At 43.5% G+C, this 23,097-nt stretch overlaps 1 pseudogene; it reads right to left on the reverse strand.

Moving 5' to 3' along the window:
* Positions 1-23,097, reverse strand: part of LOC121548087 — a 121,713-nt pseudogene that overhangs the window by 50,421 nt on the left and 48,195 nt on the right.

The raw sequence follows: 23,097 nt of genomic DNA on the forward strand, positions 1-23,097 counted from the left end.
AGAGTAAGACAGTGAGGGGGTAAAAGAGTAAGACAGTGGGGGGGTAAAAGAGTAAGACAGTGGGGGGTTAAAGAGTAAGACAGTGAGTGGGTTAAAGAGTAAGACAGTGGGGGGATAAAATAGTAAGCCAGTGAGGGGGTTAAAGAGTAAGACAGTGGGGGGGGTAAAAGAGTAAGACAGTGGGGGGGTAAAATAGTAAGACAGTGAGGGGGTAAAATAGTAAGACAGTGGGGGGGTAAAAGAGTAAGACAGTGGAGTGGGTTAAAGAGTAAGACAGTGGGGGGGTAAAATAGTAAGACAGTGGGGGGGTAAAAGAGTAAGACAGTGGGGGGGGTAAAAGAGTAAGACAGTGGGGGGGTTAAATAGTAAGACAGTGAGGGGGTAAAAGAGTAAGACATTGGGGGGGTTAAAGAGTAAGACAGTGAGTGGGTTAAAGAGTAAGACAGTGGGGGGTAAATAGTAAGACAGTGAGGGGGTTAAAGAGTAAGACATTGGGGGGGTTAAAGAGTAAGACAGTGGGGGGGTAAAAGAGTAAGACAGTGGGGGGGTTAAATAGTAAGACAGTGGGGGGGGAAGAATAAGACAGTGAGGGGGTAAAAGAGTAAGACAGTGAGTGGGTTAAAGAGTAAGACAGTGGGGGGGTAAAATAGTAAGACAGTGAGGGGGTAAAATAGTAAGACAGTGAGGGGGTAAAAGAGTAAGACAGTGGGGGGTAAAAGAGTAAGACTGTGAGTGGGTTAAAGAGTAAGACAGTGGGGGGGTAAAATAGTAAGACAGTGGGGGGGTAAAAGAGTAAGACAGTGAGGGGGTAAAAGAGTAAGACAGTGGGGGGGTAAAAGAGTAAGACAGTGAGTGGGTTAAAGAGTAAGACAGTGGGGGGGAAAATAGTAAGACAGTGGGGGGGTAAAAGAGTAAGACAGTGGGGGGTAAAATAGTAAGACAGTGAGTGGGTTAAAGAGTAAGACAGTGGGGGGGTAAAATAGTAAGACAGTGGGGGGGTAAAAGAGTAAGACAGTGGGGGGGTAAAATAGTAAGACAGTGGTGGGGTAAAATAGTAAGACAGTGAGGGGGTAAAAGAGTACGACAGTGGGGGGATAAAAGAGTAAGACAGTGAGTGGGTTAAAGAGTAAGACAGTGGGGGTAAAATAGTAAGACAGTGGGGGGTAAAATAGTAAGACAGTGAGGGGGTAAAAGAGTACGACAGTGGGGGGATAAAAGAGTAAGACAGTGAGTGGGTTAAAGAGTAAGACAGTGGGGGGTAAAATAGTAAGACAGTGGGGGGGTAAAAGAGTAAGACAGTGAGGGGGTAAAAGAGTAAGACAGTGGGGGGGGTAAAAGAGTAAGACAGTGAGGGGGTAAAAGAGTAAGACAGTGGGCGGGGTAAAAGAGTAAGACAGTGGGGGGGTTAAAGAGTAAGACAGTGGGGGGGTTAAAGAGTAAGACAGTGAGTGGGTTAAAGAGTAAGACAGTGGGGGGTAAAAGAGTAAGACAGTGAGGGGGTAAAAGAGTAAGACAGTGGGGGGGTAAAAGAGTAAGACAGTGGGGGGGGTAAAAGAGTAAGACAGTGAGGGGGTAAAAGAGTAAGACAGTGGGGGGGTAAAAGAGTAAGACAGTGAGTGGGTTAAAGAGTAAGACAGTGGGGGGGTAAAATAGTAAGACAGTGAGGGGGTTAAAGAGTAATACAGTGAGGGGGATAAAATAGTAAGACGGTGAGGGAGATAAAAGAGTAAGACAGTGAGGGGGATAAAAGTGTAAGACAGTGAGGGGGATAAAAGAGTAAGACAGTGAGGTAGATAAAAGAGTAAGACATTGAGGGGGGAAGAGTAAGACGGTGAGGGGGAATAAAAGAGTAAGGCAGTGAGGGGGATAAAAGAGTAAGACAGTGTGGGGGGTAAAAGAGTCAGACAGTGAGGGAGGTAAAAGAGTAAGACAGTGAGGGGGTTAAAAGAGTAAGACAGTGAGGGGGCTAAAGAGTAAGACAGTGAGGGGGATAAAAAAGAGTAAGACAGTGAGGGGGATAAAAGAGTAAGACAGTGAGGGGGGTAAAAGAGTAAGACAGTGAGGGGATAAAAATGGTAAGACAGTGAGGGGGAAGAGTAAGACAGTGAGGGGGATAAAAGAGTAAGACAGTGAGGGGTGTAAAAGAGTAAGACAGTGAGGGGATAAAAGAGTAAGACAGTGAGGGGGTTAAAAGAGTAAGACAGTGAGGGGTAAAAGAGTAAGACAGTGAGGGGGTTAAAAGAGTAAGACAGTGAGGGGTTTTAGTTTTGGGTCAAAAAAGACTCAAATCACCAGGAATTCAGCTAACAATGGGTTTAATTTAGGAAATCTGTTCAAGCATTTCTACAAAAAAAAATATATTTTCAAATAAAATCCCTTTTTTGGCTTAGTTGTAGTCAATTTGCAGTTTACTAATTATTATTATTATTTTCCGGACCCCCGACCATCCGCTCCATCACAAATCAGCCCGCGGCTGAATCTAGTTGCCTACCCCGGGAGTAGAGTCTAGTAATCAGGGGGATTCCTTGGCTTTATTTTGCTCAGGCAGTCTGTCGGTCATGGGTGGGTGGGCACTCTCGGGGCCTGGCTCTAAAAACAAAAGCTCTGGCTTCCAGTTGACACATTAGGTTTGGTGTTTGCGTTCCATTATCACAGTGTTGAGAGGCAGAGGAGACACTTTCTCAGAGGGAATCTGGTGTTAGGAACGTTAGGCCTTTTCTGGGAAAAATGGCACAAAGAGGATTTGGGAGCATTTGTGAAATGAATGAGTCGCCCTAGAAATCAACTTAAAAATATTATTTATTTTAATTAAAGGTCCAATGGAGCCGTTTTTATCTCAATATCAAATCATTTCTGGGTAACAATTAAGCACCTTACTGTGATTTTTTACTATTATCATTGAAACAAAGAAACAAAAATAGCTCTTAGTAAGGAGCATTTTCTCAAGCAAGAACCTTGCTAGGACTGTCTGGGAGTGGTCTGAGTGAGGAAGGGAAAAAAGAAAACTAGCTGTTATTGGCAGAGAGGTTTGGAACTCTTTCTTATTGGTCTATTAACCAATTTACCGCCTGGTAATGTCACAAGGCAGGCCAAAACGCCATCCCACCAAAACAGGCTGAATGTTTTTTCAAACGGCTCTTACTCTAAAAGGGTATTTATCATCATTTTCACAGTATTATTTCAACCTCAGTGTGGAAGTATATATAAAAACACAGGAAAATCACATTTTTTGACTGCACTGGGACTTTAAGATGTTTTCTCAGTTTTATGTCATATTGTACAACAGCTGATGAAACCAACACTGTAAAAGTGTGAAAACATTTGATTTCCTGATAGTTGCTGGTTGAAAATACAATCTACACAGGACCTTCTAATCAGCAAGTTTGCATGGGCGGGGGTTTCTGCTTTCCATGGTGACATCACCAGGCGGTAAATTGGTTAATAGACCAATAAGAAACAGAGTTTCAAACCTCTGCCAATAAAAGCTTGCTTTTAGTTTTCCCCTCCCCACTCAGACCACTCCCAGACAGTCCTAGCAAAATTCTTGCTTGAGAAAGTGTTTTTGCTAAAAAGCTATCTTTGCTAATTTTCATGGAAATCAATTACACAAAGGTACTTAATTGTTACATAGAAATGATTTGATATAAAAACATCTGCATTGAGTGTTTAAGAAGCGTTTCTCACTGCTCTTTGTTTGAACTGCTATTCAACAAAGCCTCAAGTTGTGAATTCACCAGTTATTTTATTTTAAAGCATCAGCAGAGGAATCAATATGCCAATTACCTGAGGTGGTTAAGCAGAGGTTGGAGTCGTTCATCAGACTGCACTGCCGGTAGAGAGCGGGCTGTCAACTGCAAAAAAAAGGACACCACATGAGAAATGCAAAAGTGGTAAAAAGGCGCAAGCTACAGCAGCACATCAACGTGTTTAGAAAACATCAGTGAGCGATGCTGAAAGTTGCTGCAGTAATTCAAATGTTACTGTAAAAATACTTCAACCTAAAAAGCATAGGATATACGCTGGCGATTTTTTAACAAAGTTTAACATCCTCATTGAAATGATGTCAATTGGTGGCTTATGGAGAGGAAGTGTTTTTTCTTATCCTTGCCAGTTGGAAGAAATGGGACGCCAACCCAGCGATGTAATTCATGTTTTACACAAGAGATGTTATGAAACTCAACCATGAAGTGCCTTTTATCCCTGTCTACACAAATTCCACAATTCACAGCCTCTAACTTTTTTTAACGAACATCCAATAAGCATCTGACTTGGGAAAGCTTCCATTTGGACGTTTCCGCCCCAAGCTCTAACGTGATTCAGTCATTGTTAAATTGTGTTTGTAAAATTTTACAATAAATAAATCCCAAGAAAGTCTGAAACGTCCTCAGGCCGTCAGAACAGATGCAGAGATACTAAACTTTTGAGATATGGATCTGACTTGAGATCCAAAATGGCCACTGAAAGCTTTTTACCACCTGAGGAACATTGCCAAGGTGCGGCCGTTTCTCTCTCAGGCTGATGCAGAGAGACTCATTCATGCTTTTATTACAAGCAGGCTTGACTACTGTAATGCTCTCCTGTCTGGTCTACCCAAGAAAGCCATTGGTCAACTGCAAAACATACAGAATGCTGCAGCACGGGTACTGACCAAGACCAGACAGAGAGCACACATTACACTGGTTTTAAGGTCTCTGCACTGGCTGCCTGTGAGTTTTAGAATTAATTTTAAGATTCTTCTATTGGTTTTTAAATCAATCCACGATTGTGCACCCCAATACATGTCAGACATGCTTTTAAGATATGTACCCAGTAGGTCCCTCAGGTCCTCTGGCACTGGCCTTTTAACTATCCCAAAGCATAAGACCAAGAGGCATGGAGAGACAGCCTCTGGAATAGCCTGCCAGAGAACCTGAGGGGGGCCGAAACTGTGGACATATTTAAAAAAGATCATAAAACACACATTTTTAGCTTTGCTTTTCCTCAGGGTGCTTTTTAGTCTTTCAGTTTTTATTGTTATTCTTTAGTTTTTTATCCTCTTATGTTTGTTGTGTAGTAAATATTAAAGTTTTTATTTTCATTGTTTTTATTCGTTTTTTTCCTGTGAAGCACATTGTGTTGCATTCCATGTCTGAAATGTGCTGTATAAATAAAGCTTGATTTGATGATGACCTTTCGCCCCCCAAAATTAAGTTCATAAGTAACTCCCCACAAGGGACATCAATCAATGCTAAAGCCAGCATGACAGGATGTGGGTTTTTCTATAAACTAGGGCACCAGTGAGGATTTCCTACACTTGACAACTTGTTACAGCTGTTGATAAGTAATTGATAATAAATCAGTAAATACATGTCATGTCATTACATTAAGATAAAAGGGGGATCAATCAAATTCACAAGTTGATTTAAAACCCGTTTAACCCTTTATCATGGTTGGCATCTTGACAGATCTGTATAACAAAAAGTGTGACACTGAACTTGAACCTTGTAAGAATCCTGGATCTATCTGTCAGACTGTTTTATTGTATAGAGATCTCAGAAATGCAGTCTAACATTTCATGTCTCCTTATGTTACAGGGTGAAAACAGTTTATGGACACACAAATCCAAAATAATATATGCATTGTAAAATCGAATGCGTCAACCGGAAGAGTCACCTTACCTTGATACTTAAAACCTAAATTGATATTGTCATTAATGTGGTTCTTCAATATTTATGCATAAAAGTTGTTGATGTGCATTTGGTGTCCAGCTGATTAGTTACACCCTGACATTTTCACGCATCATCATCTGATCCAGGAAGGAATTCTCCAAATGACAATCAAGTGACAAACAGCTGTTGTGATAGCGCATGTGATGCAACAAGTGCTGGAAAATAGGTGTTTGCGAGGATTGTCCAGAATATTTTGGTGTCTCATTCGTTACTCCGGTGAAGACTGTTGTGCCTGGATACAGGTTGGATCTAATATCCCTAGCGAATTGATGTTGATCATCTGTTGTTTTCTGCTTGATTTACAACAGGGTCTCGTTAGATTTAACAGAGAAAGCATTAAGGTAATGAGTTCATGTTTTCATGTTTTTGTGCCTCGGAGTCTACTGTGGCAATTGTGTAGGATAGACTATTGCGCAACACCCAACCCTATTCCTATAGATTATTCTGGATAGAAAGACAACAAATTACATTGCCTAGTAGGCTTCTTCACACTATGATCTGGTAGTGAAATAACATGTTTCCATGTTACACCTGCCATTTTAAACAATACAAGGGGCTTGAAGTAGACTATTTGAATTTGAATTTGGAGCTCAGAAATTAAACTACTGGAATAGGCCTACCTTGAAAATCAGACATTTCCTCGATTTGGTGCTTGAAAAGTTATTACAAATTGGCTACAATAATTACAAGTATAATTATCTGTGGTTTCATTTTTGATCTGTTTTTCTGAGAGATGTGGCCACTTTCGTTTGTTTCCCGTCGCTTCAATTGAATGGTGTTGTGCTACTCTGTTGCGGTAAAACCACATGCGGTTATTATGAGGATGACAACATCTAATGTTGGCTTCAACTTGGCTTTCCATACAAATTCTTCCATTAAAAAAGGAACATGGTTTTTGGTCACTTTCTAAAAACAGCGATGGTGAGATTAATGCTGCCGCTATTCATAGCTTTATTATGTGTGCCTGCGTATGCCCTGTAGGCTACAGAAAAATGTCCATGCATGCATCCAATCTATTTAGTCACAATGTCCGCATTATTCGTACGTATTTTTGAATGTAATAATTGTAATATTAATGCATTGGCAAGGCCTACAAAATGGACTATTCTTAAAGTGGTAATGGCCTACTTTTGCATGCTTTTTTGGGGGTAGGGGTTCTATATTAGTGTCATGCGTCAGTGTGTAGCGGTAGGACGCAGGACACAGAACTTAGTCAACGACGTACTTTACTTGTCACAAGTAAAAACACATCTCTTCCACGCAGGGAAGAAAAATACAGACTCACATGTCAATGACAACAAAACAACGAACAATCACGCACAACACCATGAGGGAACCAGAGGGTAAAATAGGGAAACAAATTATCGTAATTGTAACCAGGTGTGTGCAATACAGACAAAACAAGTAGAACACAGAAACATAGATCGGTGGCAGCTAGAACCCAGCACCGTTCCTCCTGACCGTACCCCTCCCACTCCACGAGATACTGAAGGCCCCCCACCCGACGCCTCGAATCCAGGATGGAACGGACCGAGTACCCCGGTGCCCCCTCGATGTCCAGTGGGGGCGGAGGGATCTCTCGCACCTCAGACTCCTGGAGCGGACCAGCTACCACCGGCCTGAGGAGAGACACATGGAACGAGGGGTTAATACCGTAATCAGGAGGGAGCTGTAACCTATAACAAACCTTGTTCAATCTCTTCAGGACTATAAATGGCCCCACAAACCACCGACCCAGCTTCCGGCAGGGCAGGTCGAAGGGGCAGGTTTCGGGTCGAGAGCCAGACCTGGCCTCACTGCGGTGGCGGTCGGCGCTCGCCTTCTGTCGCCTGATAGCCCGTTGCAGGCGTACATGGGCAGCGTTCCAGGTTTCCTCTGAGCGCCGAAACCATTCATCCACCGCAGGTCAGGCTGATCGAGACCCCCAGATGGTCCATGAACGCCCTCCAGACCCTTGGTGTGAACTGGAGACCCCGATCAGACACTATATCCTCAGGTACCCCGTAGTGCCGGAAGACGTGAGTAAACAGGGCCTCCGCAGTCTGTAGGGCCGTAGGGAGACCGGGCAAAGGAATGAGACGGCATGACTTAGAAAACCGATCCACAACGACTAAAATCATGATATTCCCTTGTGACGGGGGAAGGTCCGTAACGAAATCCACTGATAGGTGTGACCACGGCTATTGTGGAACAGGTAGGGGTTGTAATTTTCCTCTGGGTAGGTGTCTAGGTGCCTTGCACACCGAGCAGGAGGAAACATAAACCCTCACGTCCTTAGCTAAAGTAGGCCACCAGTACTTCCCACTAAGACAGCGCACTGTCCGACTGATGCCAGGATGACCAGAAGAGGGTGATGTATGAGCAAGGAGGTAATGGGAGCCGCTACCTGACCAAAGCCCCGGATAAACCTCCGGTAGTAGTTGGCAAACCCTAAGAATCGCTGCACTTCCTTAACCGTGGTTGGAGTTGGCCAATTACGCACGGCTGAAATGCAGTCATTTTCCATCTCCACCCCTGACACGGACAGGCGGTAGCCTAAGAAGGAGACGGACTGTTGAAAGAACAGACATTTCTCAGCCTTGACGTACAGGTCATGTTCCAACAGTCGACCAAGCACCTTGCGCACCAGGGACACATGCTCGGCTCGTGTAGCGGAGTATATGAGAATATCATCGACAAAGGATTGGAAGACTGAGGGATCATTCATCAACCCGTACGGCATGACGAGGTACTCATAGTGCCCAGAGGTGGTACTAAATGCCGTCTTCCACTCATCCCCTTCCTGGATACGCACCAGGTTGTACGCGCTCCTGAGATCCAATTTGGTGAAGAAGTGCGCCCCGTGCAATGACTCCGTCATACTAGCAGTGAGAGGTAGTGGATAACTGTACTTCACCGTTATCTGATTGAGACCTCGATAGTCAATGCACGGGCGTAAACCTCCATCCTTCTTCTTCACAAAAAAGAAACTTGAGGAGGCAGGGGAAGTGGAAGGCTGAATGTATCCCCGTCCCAGAGATTTGGAGACATATGTTTCCATAGCCGCCGTCTCTTCCTGTGACAGAGGATACACGTGACTCCGAGGAAGTGCAGCGCCGTCCCGGAGATTTATCGCACAATCCCCCTGTCGATGGGGTGGTAATTAAGTCACCTTCCTTTTACAGAAGGCGAGAGACCTTCTTTGGACTCTCCACCGTAGTTGCACCTACGGAAACACCTACACACCTCCCCGAGCACTGACGGGACCATCCCTTGAGAGCCCTCTGTTGCCACAAAATATTGGGGTCATGAGAGGCTAACCAGGGAAGCCCCAACACCACTGGAAACGCAGGAGAATCGATCAGGAAGAGACTAATTCTCTCCTCATGACCCTCCTGCGTTTTCATCCAGAGTGGAGCTGTGACCTCCCTAATCAGGCCTGACCCTAAAGGGCGACTATCTAAGGCATGTATCAGGAAGGGCACATCAACAGGCACAATAAGGATCCCTAATCTATGTGCAAATAGACGGTCCATAAAATTCCCAGCTGTGCCTGAATCTACGAGCGCCTTATGCTGGGAATGCGGGGACAACTCAGGAAATTCTACGTGAACACACATGTGCGCAACAGGGAGCTCTGGGTGAGTCGGGTGCCTACTCACCTGGGATGGTCCACCAGTGCCCTGCCTGCTGCCTCGACTCCCTGAGGACCCTTTCCAGCACCGACCAGCAGTGTGTCCTCTGCGGCCACAGTTGGTGCAGGAAACAGCCCCCCTTCCGGTCACCCTTAGATCAGCACCTCCGAGCTCCATCGGTGTAGAGTCGGAAGTGGTGGGGAATGGACTGGACGGACCCTGATCCGGACGTTCGCGGGTAGCCAACAGGTTATCCAGTCGTATCGATAAATCCACCAGCTGGTCCAGGTTAAGGGTGGTGTCCCTGCAGTCCAGCTCCCGACAAACGTCCTCCCGTAGGCTGCATCGGTAATGGTCGATCAGGGCCCTCTCATTCCATCCCGCGCTGGCTGCCAAGGTCCTGAAGTCCAGTGCGAAGTCCTGTGCACTCCTCTTCCCCTGTCTGAGGTGGAACAACCGTTCCCCCGCCGCCCTCCCCTCCAGTGGATGATCAAATACCGACCGGAAACAGCGGGTGAAATCTTCATAGCGCACCGATGCCGCGTCTATTCCTCCCCACTCAGCGTTGGACCACTCGAGCGCTTTCCCCGACAGACAGGAGATGAGGGTGAACACGCTCTCGTATCCCGAGGGAGCCGGGTGGATGGTTGCCAGGTAGAGCGCCACCTGGAGCAGAAACCCCTGGCACCCGGCAGCTGTTCCATCCTATGCCCTCGGGAGCGAGAGCCGAATCCCACTGGATCCAGGTGGTGAAGGGGTGGACAGTGGTGTGGAGTGAATAGTAGTCTCCCATCGCTCCATAGTCCACTCGATCCATGGCTGTGCCAAGAGTCTGTAGCATGGTCGAGTGCTGCTGGATGTGTTCCTCCACTGATCCATGAGGGAACCAGAGGGTAAAATAGGGAAACAAATTATCGTAATTGGAACCAGGTGTGTGCAATATAGACAAAACAAGTAGAACACAGAAACATCGATCGGTGGCAGCTAGTACTCCGGTGACGACGAACGCCGAAGCCTGCCCGAGCAAGAAGGAGGAGCAGCCTCGGCTAAATTCGTGACAATTAGGCCCTATATATACAACTGTATAACACTGAGGTCCTTGACAATTACAATTAAGTGCTTGCCAATGTCTGTATCAACCCAGCTTAAAGGATGTATAGTCCTAGACCTATGTTGTTGTATAGGTAGAGTTATGGGACAATTTGCATGTATTCACTTTTATTCCTCTATGTACACATGTGGAACTGCATGAAAATCATTTTTATTTCAACCCATTTAAAATTCTGATCCCAATGTCACACATTGGCCCCATTATTTATAGAAAGACCCCCATATATTTTTAAGAGATGTGGTGTTGGGAGCTATTGAAGCGGCGACAAATTGGATACCGTGGCCAGTCCACTGCCCCTTTTCATCGCCGCCAGATCAGAGCACTTTTCAGAAATTAAGAGCCAGACGTCCAAAAAACTCTGATGCTGAAAAACAGTAAAGGATGTCTTGTCTCATGGAGCTGGTGGCGGTGTTCCCCTCCCTCTGTTCTGTACAACAGCTGCTCAACCTTTTTTCATGTTTATTGATCACCTGCATGCTGGCATTAGTTATAAGCATTTAAACTTAGGCCATGTTGTGCAGGTCCAGTTTAAGCATATATTACTAATTCAACCATCATATGGGGTTTCTGCAATCAACAATGACTACCATAAAAAAGGGGTGAAGTTTAGTTAGCCTGTTTTTAATCCTCATCATTTTCTCGATCCCAAAAGGCTTATCAGAACATAACAATTGGGCTTGCTTGAAACCTCAGCCATACGTTGATGCCGTACAGCATAACTTCATCCTAACAACTGCAGATGCAAGAGAAAAAAGACAAACTGAAAAGAGGAAGGGAAATATTTGTCTCTTGACATCAAAATGACAGAGTGGGGAAATGTAGTCCGATGGGGAAGCAGCTTTGAATTTCACACACTTTAAATGACACTTTCTGTGATGTCTCCTCACTGTCCTCGACGGAAGAGAATGGCCATTATAACAGCCACAATGGTGCACTTATAGGGGTAGAATGAAAGGGCCAATTCTCCATTCCAGCAGTTGGTGATCCGGATAATTGCCATGAAATAGGAGGACGACGAACGCTTTTGGAAGTCTAGCAGAGTGGGGTCAGCCTGTCCCGTTGTGGAGGAGCCAGACATATTGAGAAATCTCATAGGCTGACCTGAGGCCGGTGAGTGTCCTCCCTCCCCAGCTTCATTACCATGGCAATCACTTTCTGCTGTATTGGCTTCATAAGGCTATTTGATCCTGATTGGATACTGGATTGGATTCTGATCTCTTTTTTGCGAAGCCTCCCTGACACTTCATATTTACTAAATATACATCTTCATGAAGCCAAAGCGGAAGAGGACTTGGCTGTGTAACAACAACATTTTCTGTAAAACGTGAATAGCCCAAATCTACAAGTAGAGAACAACAACACTAGGTGAACAATTTGATTAAAGGAAAGAGGACAACCAGAGTATTTCAGTATTCTACCTGTTTAACATGGTCTTAAACTTGAAGATTATCTTAACATTAAAGTTTCATACCAATATGAAAGGTTCCAGTGTCCTATTGGCAGAAAATTATGGGGGGGGGGGTGGAATCATATTAACTCAGAAGAAAAACATTTGGTTTGCACATCACGAGAGCACTTGTTTACATATTATGAGCAAATAACTGTGGTGAGCCTTTAAGTACATTTGGCCACTGACTTCTAAACGCACACCAATTGAAATGCCTCCCTGTGTTGTTAAATGACAATACAGAGTTTTTCAGCACTGATGTTTCCCACAGTCTTCGCAGACAGCCATTTAGTCCCTCTATATGGGTCTGTCCTTCTTAATGAGATATGACCCCCACACAAGCCAAGCCATAGAAGAACTTCCCAGAACGGGTTTCATTACTTACCCTGTGGCTCACAATTGTTATTATATGACTCAGAGACTATTATATGACCCTGTCCTTTCAGTGAGTCCAATGTGGAAAATAAAATAAAATCTCAGTGTTTCTTCCTGCTGCCTGCACTGTTAGTAACTGGATGGTAATTGTATTGACTGTTTCATGGAAAACATGTCAGTCTTTGCAGAAAGGTTAGGTCATAATAACCTCAGCAAAATGAAGAAAGAAATGGAACATCTTGTTTCTACATTTCATCATCTACAATCACTCACTATAATTGGCGTACATAGGTTGCTTTCTGAAGTTTATAAGTACTTGAGAGAGAACATGGGGGAAAATGCCTTTCACAAATGAACATGTTTCACTGGAAAGCAAATGGACTGCATAATGAAACAGCTGCACCAACAGGCCAAACTGTAGAATAAAAACAGTTTTTCCTCATCTTCACCATGAGAATTATGAATTCTATTCAATAATGGTCTCTGACAAACTGCCACACAGGTAGAAAGATTTGGCCAATTTGAAAAAGCTCATCACTTTAGGGTTTCAAGAGATGCTGACAGAATTGCTTTAGGCACTGCTCCTAGACCACGGGTACTCAAGTACTATTTGAGAAGGTCCGGTCACACAACTTTCCTATGTGGCAAAGGTCCGGATGGATATTGTAATTTATCGGCGTAGTAACAAACCCACACCTCACAACCCATGCAACCCCAAACTGTTCCCACCCCTCTTGTTGGCGGAGAGAATATTCAGCAGTTTTAAAGCTAATTTCCTGCAGTTCTACACATTTATCCATGTCTTATGTGTGTTTATATGATACCAGGGGTCGAAGCCCGAACAAGTTTTTTTGTAGTCGGGACCCGCGGTCCATATTGACCCATTCTGGGTCCAGATCCAGACCACGGTCCACCAGTTGAGTATGGGGGTCCTAGACTATTAGTATAAGGGACCACAATGCTTGAGCATAGTAACTATAATAATAATAATAATAATAAGCCATGCGTGCATACATAACTGTTTCCTAATGTGCCATTTGGTGGACATCCAGAGTACATCGATACAGAGGGGGCCTGGAAGCCAGACTTGGGGTACTGCCTCCAAACTAGAATCCAACTTTGTCCTTCTCAGACTCACTGGGGCCATGTATCCGAAAGCAAATAAAATCAGTTGGAGATCTTAATGAGATCACGCACAGATGGCCAGATGGTGGTTAAAAGCGTTATTGCAACACTGAGGGAAGTTAAACTAGCCTCAGACCTATGGTATTGACTGCTGAGATTCCTAAACCAGCCAAGAGCCCTATAGGAAAATGAAAAGTACCACAGTGATGTCAATGTTGACACTTCAGTAGCACTGTGAAAGATTTCATGCTGCATAGATGAGGAAGCCGTCACTAGTCCTGGCTCCAGTTCTTCATCTGCCTGGGTCATCAGTACCTTGGACTGGAGCTCCATGAAAATGCCTTGCCAAGCCTGAGCATGTAGCGAGAGGAGGCGGAGGAGAGGGGTGAGGAGGAGGAGAGCGGGATGAGGCGGAGGAGAGGGGTGAGGAGGAGGAGGAGGAGGAGAAGGAGAGGGGTCAGGAGGAGGGGGAGTGATTTAGAGTGGTTTCCAAGGCTCATTTGCATGCATCTAAATAGTTCCCTAGACTGCGGTTCTCCAGGTTTGAAAGATTTCTCAAATATTACGATCGCAGAGAAATGGTTACATGTGGCAAGACAAGAAACACCAGATCCCTTTGGAGAAGATCTAGGAAGAGAGGAGTCAAGATATCATCTTTCAGTCAAGAAAACTTCAGTAAGGACCTTTCCTCGTTTGACAAAATGACAGGCAAAGAACATGGGACATTGATGGGTATTGGTGTCCAAAATACAGTAGTGTCAAAAGTGTTAATTATTATGCAAATGAATTCAACATGAGCCAATGATCTGCTCTAGCAATTACATGTTGCAGAATTTGCAAATGGTGTGGCAAACTTAAAGGTCAGTCCGTAAGAAGAAAAAAAAACGGACATTGATAGCATGCAAGAAAAAACTAAATGTGCCACAATTTTTGACCTTTGGGATATCTATGCATCATTTAATTCTCAAGCAGCACAGAAATTCCCACTGTTTGATATCTCCCCATCAAATCAGCTTAGGTATTAATACTTCATATCGTTTCGTGACATCAATCTAGACTTGGCGATAACCTTATTGAACCGTGATACACATTCTCCAAGAATTTTAGGGGCGTGAAATGCTGTAAGCAGGACGATTACCAATGCTGTTGCAAATCCCAAGAGGTCACTCTCTATTGGCTATTGGATTAGAATGGTCTGGATATAAGATGGAATGTCATCTTCCCCTTGTTGACAGAGACATCAGAATCTCGATAAGCAAACAGCAATACGTAAATTGACTTAACAAGATTAACCATCTGGAACCGTCGAAGGGTATCTGTCCAACAAAGATATGGATGTTGTAGCAAAAGGGACTGAGTAGAGGTGCTGTGAAATTGCTCCACTGCAAGAGATCAACAATATTGGCTATTTCTGTGCACATTCATTTCACCAGATTTGATGGTTATCGGAGAACTAGCAAAAAAATATCAAGTTCATTTAGAATTGGGAAATGTGTTCATGATCAGTGAATGGGGACTATCTCAAAGTGTGTTCATGGTTAATCAAGCCCTGCGCTAGCATGATTACACCCAGCTCTTTAAAAACACACCTCAATATTGACGGCTTCACTCATGTATTGTTTGTGTACGAATAAATTACATTGTTAATTTAACATGCTCTGACAATGACACTGCACATGGCATTGTTCCTATTAATTTAGAATAGAGACGTTGATCTGGGGGTATGGGTCTCTGAGGGCACTAGTTTAAAGCCTGCAATGACAGGTGGAGCTGAGGACTGGTTGCTAAGAAACGCTCGCTCCAAGCCTTGAGCATCCCAACACTACCACCTTGGAGGAAAATGAATACAGGTGAGGGATTATTCTACTACAAAGACTCGGGATTATTCTACTACAAAGACTCAGACATTATGCCAAACACAAGGCAAATGAATTCGTTTAGGGAGTCTCAACAATACTGCCAACAATATTGTGAATAACTAAATTAATGTTGTTAGATATCTTGTGTTGCCAGCGGGTGATATTAAGGAGTTAAATCAACCTACAGAGGGAGTAACGGTCTTCAGCTCCCTACTTTCACAGACTATTGAAAATAAATGTCATTATGAATCACACGGTGGCCTTGGTGACCAGTCACAAGCTTGCTGCATAAGCAATTATTTATTTTATTTCAGCCACGAAGCCCCATGATGGCAGTCAGAACAGAGGAGCTTTCAGGAGCTGATTGAATGAACACCAACTGTCTTGTTAGCATTACAGCAAAATGTCATTTTATGCTAATTCAGGGAGGCTCAGGGACAGCAGTGAAAGTGCCGAGTTGGCATTAAAGCTCGGCAGACCATGTAGACGGCTGACATATGAATTGATGAGAGCTGCAGGGCCATTTAGAAGTCTGAACGCTGTGGATCATCACTTCACTTACACAAATGGATCTACTGAGATTTTCATGAAATCATCTAACCAAAGGTAGGAAGGTGGACATTGCATCAGAACATCTATGCATGTCTTAGAGTGTGGCTTTAACTCCAGGAAATAGAAAAGGGCAAATAATGATTCCGTTTACAAACATAATTTGCGCAAACTGTACAAAAGGATTAGCATTTGAACTAATTCCAAAGCATCAACTGCTATCTACATCCATTTGCCATTGAGAACAACAAGGAATGAAATTATTCAATACTTATTTTCATTTCACTCACTTCTCACAGGAAAAACGCAAATCAGCAAAAAATAAGCCCTTCAATACCATTTCAAGTCTATATAAACCCCAATGACCTTATTGAATTATAGTCACCCTACAAAAGGCCTGTATATATTTAACAGATTGTTAAAACTCAGCTGAGAAGGAAGTAGTAGGAAATAGATGAAAAACAACAGCACTCATTTATTTGATCAGACAGAAATATCACAGTAGATAACAGAAGCAATTTCTTCCCTGGATCAACGGTGAGTTGAAGGTCACCTATCTTAGAAGGAAGAAAAAAACCAGTCTGCTTCCAAACACACCTCTCCTGCTTCTAGGGACCAGCAAGAGGCCTTAACGCAGTGACAAAATGATATGTCAGGTTGCGACAGTACTCCCATCTACAAGGTGCTGTACTAAAAGTGCTGGAGAACAAAGGAAAGAAAGAAAGGCATCTTGAAGGACAAACGGCAAAAGAAAAGTCACCAGTTTCCATATTTTCACTCCACGGATAAAGAGGGACTAAAATGTGCACTATATACAGTGGGGAAAAAAAGTATTTAGTCAGCCACCAATTGTGCAAGTTCTCCCACTTAAAAAGATGAGAGGCCTGTAATTTTCATCATAGGTACACATCAACTATGACAGACAAATGGAGAAAAGAAAATCCAGAAAATCACATTGTCGGATTTCTAATGAATTTACTTGCAAATTATGGTGGAAAATAAGTATTTGGTCACCTACAAACAAGCAAGATTTCTGGCTCTCACAGACCTGTAACTTCTTCTTTAAGAGGCTCCTCTGTCCTCCACTCGTTACCTGTATTAATGGCACCTGTTTGAACTTGTTATCAGTATAAAAGACACCTGTCCACAACCTCAAACAGTCACACTCCAAACTCCACTATGGCCAAGACCAAAGAGCTGTCAAAGGACACCAGAAACAAAATTGTAGACCTGCACCAGGCTGGGAAGACTGAATCTGCAATAGGTAAGCAGCTTGGTTTCAAGAAATCATTAGGAAATGGAAGACATACAAGACCACTGATAATCTCCCTCGATCTGGGGCTCCACGCAAGATCTCACCCCGTGGGGTCAAAATGATCACAAAAATGGTGAGCAAAAATCCCAGAACCACACGGGGGGACCTAGTGAATGACCTGCAGAGAGCTGGGACCAAAGTAACAAAGCCTACCATCAGTAACACACTACGCCGCCAGGGACTCAAATCCTGCAGTGCCAGACGTGTCCCCCTGCTTAAGCCAGTACATGTCCAGGCCCATCTGAAGTTTGCTAGAGTGCATTTGGATGATCCAGAAGAGGATTGGGAGAATGTCATATGGTCAGATGAAACCAAAATATAACTTTTTGGTAAAAACTCAACTCGTCGTGTTTGGAGGACAAAGAATGCTGAGTTGCCTCCAAAGAACACCATACCTACTGTGAAGCATGGGGGTGGAAACATCATGCTTTGGGCCTGTTTTTCTGCAAAGGGACCAGGACGACTGATCCATGTAAAGGAAAGAATGAATGGGGCCATGTATCGTGAGATTTTGAGTGAAAACCTCCTTCCATCAGCAAGGGCATTGAAGATGAAACGTGGCTGGGTCTTTCAGCATGACAATGATCCCAAACACACCGCCCGGGCAACGAAGGAGTGGCTTCGTAAGAAGCATTTCAAGGTCCTGGAGTGGCCTAGCCAGTCTCCAGATCTCAACCCCATAGAAAATCTTTGGAGGGAGTTGAAAGTCCGTGTTGCCCAGCGACAGCCCCAAAACATCACTGCTCTAGAGGAGATCTGCATGGAGGAATGGGCCAAAATACCAGCAACAGTGTGTGAAAACCTTGTGAAGACTTACAGAAAACGTTTGACATGTGTCATTGCCAACAAAGGGTATATAACAAAGTATTGAGAAACTTTTGTTATTGACCAAATACTTATTTTCCACCATAATTTGCAAATAAATTCATAAAAAATCCTACAATGTGATTTTCTGGAAAAAATATTCTCATTTTGTCTGTCATAGTTGACGTGTACCTATGATGAAAATTACAGGCCTCTCTCATCTTTTTAAGTGGGAGAACTTGCACAATTGGTGGCTGACTAAATACTTTTTTTCCCCACTGTACGTCATGTGCATTTTATATGTCATATGCACTTCATGTCAGACACAAACGCAAGGTGTGTGGCCTGGGAGACAATGTGCAGTACAATAATAAAAGCGAAGAAAAGGCCAAGGCACAGAGAATAGCGATTTGACGCCAAATGAAGGTTATGTCCCTGAGGGCAGAGGGACCTCTCAACACTTCATAATGGCTGTCTGATGTTTACACATGTTGGCAGGTCTGGGGATGGGCTAACGGGCTGGAGAGCTTTAGGGAAAGAGGTTGAGAGCAGGGAGATATTCAGTCACTGAACGTGCCTGAATTGCATTGGAAGTTCTGCATCCTCTAGCTTTAAAGGACGCCCATCATTTGTTGTCATATCAGTGTAGAGTATGGCCTAGACTCAGTTTCAGTTGTTTAGACAGTCACTAAGGCAAACAAATGGGCCTATGTCATCAAATTAATTGTAATATTTTGGGGAAATTACAATAATGGCTGTAATGATGCTATAATTTCAACAGAAACTTAAATAAATAAAAAGAGATTAAATAAGTGCCTATTCAAATCAACCACAATTAAAGATGCACTATGCAGAAATTGCTCCGCCATTTCCTGGTTGCTAAAATTCTAATAGTTCGCCTAATTTCAGTTTGTGACAAAACAAGCAAGTATAGTGTAGAGAATCATTGTACCTTTAAGAGTGTGCTCCTAATCTCAGCTCGTTACCTGTATAAAAGACACCTGTCCACAAAAGCAATCAATCAATCAGATTCCAAACTCTCCACCATGGCCAAGACCAAAGAGCTCTCCAAGGATGTCAGGGACAAGATTGTAGACCTACACAAGACTGGAATGGGCTACAAGACCATCGCCAAGCAGCTTGGTGAGAAGGTGACAACAGTTGGTGCGATTATTCGCAAATGGAAGAAACACAAAATAACTGTCAATCTCCCTCGGCCTGGGGCTCCATGCAAGATCTCACCTCGTGGAGTTGCAATGATCATGAGAACGGTGAGGAATCAGCCCAGAACTACACGGGAGGATCTTGTCAATGATCTCAAGGTAGCTGGGACCATAGTCACCAAGAAAACAATTGGTAACACACTACGCCGTGAAGGACTGATCTCCTGCAGCACACGCAAGGTCCCCCTGCTCAAGAAAGCACCTATACAGGGCCGTCTGAAGTTTGCCAATGAACATCTGAATGATTCAGAGGAGAACTGGGTGAAAGTGTTGTGGTCAGATGAGACCAAAATCGAGCTCTTTGGCGTCAACTCAACTCGCCGTGTTTGGAGAAGGAGGAATGCTGCCTATGACCCCAAGAACACCATCCCCACCATCAAACATGGAGGTGGAAACATTATGCTTTGGGGGTGTTTTTCTGCTAAGGGGACAGGACAACTTCACCGCATCAAAGGGACGATGGACGGGGCCATGTACCGTCAAATCTTGGGTGAGAACCTACTTCCCTCAGCCAGGGCATTGAAAATGGGTCGTGGATGGGTATTCCAGCATGACAATGACCCAAAACACACGGCCAAGGCAACAAAGGAGAGCCTCAAGAAGAAGCACATTAAGGTCCTGGAGTGGCCTAGCCAGTCTCCAGACCTTAATCCCATAGAAAATCTGTGGAAGGAGCTGAAGGTTCGTTTTGCCAAACGTCAGCCTCGGAACCTTAATGACTTGGAGAAGATCTGCAAAGAGGAGTGGGACAAAATCCCTCCTGAGATGTGTGCAAACCTGGTGGCCAACTACAAGAAACGTCTGACCTCTGTGATTGCCAACAAGGGTTTTGCCACCAAGTACTAAGTCATGTTTTGCAGAGGGGTCAAATACTTATTTCCCTCATTAAAATGCAAATCAATTTATAAAATTTTTGACATGCGTTTTTCTGGATTTTTTTGTTGTTATTCTGTCTCCCACTCTTCAAATAAACCTAACATTAAAATTATAGACTGATCATGTCTTTGTCAGTGGGCAAACGTAAAAAATCAGCAGGGGATCAAATTACTTTTTTCCCTCACTGTACAACTCCCTTCAGCCCAGCGTCCCACATAGTTCTTGACTGGATTTATTTCGTGAATTATTTGATTTCTCTCTAGAGAAACGGCACGTTGGGCTGAAAAAAAACTACATGAAATTCATGTAATTGAACCAACGTCAGTCAATTAGTTGTTTAATAACCCCCCCCCAATAAATGAAATGTCGGTTAATTGCTCAGCAGGTGTAAGGAAAGGAGTCTTCAGCCGCACCCCAGGTGGCGTTTTTACAGGTGGAATAGGATATCACAGACTGGCTGGTGCCGTCTTCCTGGTGACCTCAGTTCGGAATAAGAACCCAATAGGGGGTTACATAGCTACATCATTTTACACCACCTAGAAACAGTCCCATCATTAAAACACCAACAAAGTACATCATTATATATCAAATGTCAAAAAGCAGCTCAAATTTGAGGCATACGGTAACATTGCAGTTAATTGTGATGAGGCAGCAGTGCAGCAACACTAGCCCCTGCACCGGACTTCTACAGCACAACAAATATCACGTGAACCATCAGTCTCCTCCTAATCAACACCATCTCACACTCTGTAGGGGTATATTACCCAAATTGATGACAACCTGTCCAGCGCAGACATCCAGGCGACTCATTTAGACACCGGAAAAGACCATTCTCACCCCCATGTCCCCCAAGGCATGCCTCTTACAAGAGCATGGGCAAATTATTTTTGAACAAAGTGATTGTTGTTCTGCATTTCAATGAGTGAGCAGACACTGAGGAAGGAGAGGAGGGGGAGGCAGGGACGGCAGAGGAGACTTGATAAATGTTTTGACGGGGCCAGAGTGTTATATCCCTGGCGTGGCATGCCTGGCGAGTAGAGCCAAATGAATCAGCGCCTGTTGTTGCTAATGGTCCTCAAGAGGTCCTCTAGGCTACTTCACTCAACATACATCAGGAAACAGAAGCAGGCTGAAAGTGACAGCCCTGATGCTGCAAATCAATTGGTGGCTAACCTAAAATACACCTTAAATAACTACAAATCGGTCATCATCTCTAACAGTAATTCTTTCAGGTTACACATACTGGTGATGGCCATGTATGTTAGAGTCATACAATCCCAATTATTCGCAAAGTGAGTAGTTTAGCTTTGGCTATGATAATATGCACTCATATTGAGCTTCTAGGGCCGTTTTCACAGCCTGGAGGTGTGTTGGGTCATTGTCCTGTTGAAACACAGAATGCTGTGGTAGCCATGCTGGTTAAGTGTGCCTTGAATTCTAAATAAATCACAGACAATGTCATCAGCAAAGCACCCCCACACCATAACACCTCCTCCTCCATGCTTTACAGTGGGAAATACACATGCGGAGATCATCCGTTCACAAACATCACGTCTCACAAAGACACGGCGGTTGGAATCAAAAATCTCACATTTGGACTCCAGACCAAAGGACAAATGTCCACCGGTCTAATGTAAATTGCTCGTGTTTCTTGGCCCAAGCAGGTCTCTTCTTCTTATTGGTGTCCTTTAGTAGTGGTTTCTTTGCAGCAATTCCACCATGAAGGCCTGATTCACGCAGTCTCCTCTGAACAGTTGATGTTGAGATGTGTCTGTTATTTGAACTCGGTGAAACATTTATTTGGGCTGCAATTTCTGAGGATGGTAACTCTAATGAACTTGTCCTCTGCAGCAGAGGAAACTCTGGGTCTTCCATTCCTGTGGCGGTCCTCATGAGAGCCAGTTTCATCATAGCACTTGATGGTTTTTGCGACTGCACTTGAAGAAACTTTCAAAGTTCTTGAAATGTTCCGTATTGACTGACCTTCATGTCTTAAATAATGATGGACTGTCGTTTCTCTTTGCTTATTTGAGCTGTTCTTGACATAATATGGACTTGGTCTTTTACCAAATAGGGCTATCTTCTGTATACCCCCCCCCCCCCCTACCTTGTCACAACACAACTGATTGGCTCAAACACATTAAGAAGGAAATTAATTTTTTACGAAGGCACACCTGTTAATTGAAATGCATTCCAGGTGACTACCTCATGAAGCTGGTTGAGAGAATGCCAAGAGTGTGCAAAGCTGTCATCAAGGCAAAGGGTGGGTACTTTGAAGAATCTCAAATATAAAATATATTTTGATTTGTTTAACACTTTTTTGGTTACTACATGATTCCATACGTGTTACAGTGGCAAGAATATTTTAACCATTTGGAATTACCTGGATTGCTGCATAAATTGATCTTCATCTAAGTCACAACAATAGACATACACCGTGTGCTTATACTAATAAAACCAAAATGATTGTACTTTTGTTGTCTATATTGAATAGACAAGAATAATAATGTTTACATATCTTGAATTACTCTTCTCATATGTATATACTGTATTCTATAATGTTCTACTGTATCTTAGTCCATGCCGCTCTGTCATTGCTTGTCCATATATGTATTCTTAAATTCCATTCCTTACTTAGATTTGTGTGTATTGGGTATATGTTGTGAAATTGTTAGATATTACTTGTTAGATATTACTGCACTGTCGAAGCTAGAAGCACAAGCATTTCGCTACACCCGCAATAATATCTGCTAAACACACGTATGTGACAAATACAATTTGATTTGATTTGATTCGACATCATTTAAACATTCACAGTGTAGGTTGGAAAAAGTATGTGAACCCATAGGCTAATGACTTCTCCAAAAGCTAATTGGAGTCAGGAGTCAGCTAACCTGTAGTCCAATCAATGAGACGAAATTGAAGATGTTAGTTAGAGCTGCCCTGCCCTATAAAAAACACTCACAACATTTCAAGAAGCATTGCCTGTTGTGAACCATGCCTCGAACAAAAGAGATCTCAGAAGACATAAGATTAAGAATTGTTGACTTGCATAAAGCTGGAACAGGTTACAAAAGTATCTCTAAAAGCC

This window comes from Coregonus clupeaformis, chromosome 31, assembly GCF_020615455.1.
Source record: "Coregonus clupeaformis isolate EN_2021a chromosome 31, ASM2061545v1, whole genome shotgun sequence".
Taxonomy (NCBI): domain Eukaryota; kingdom Metazoa; phylum Chordata; class Actinopteri; order Salmoniformes; family Salmonidae; genus Coregonus; species Coregonus clupeaformis.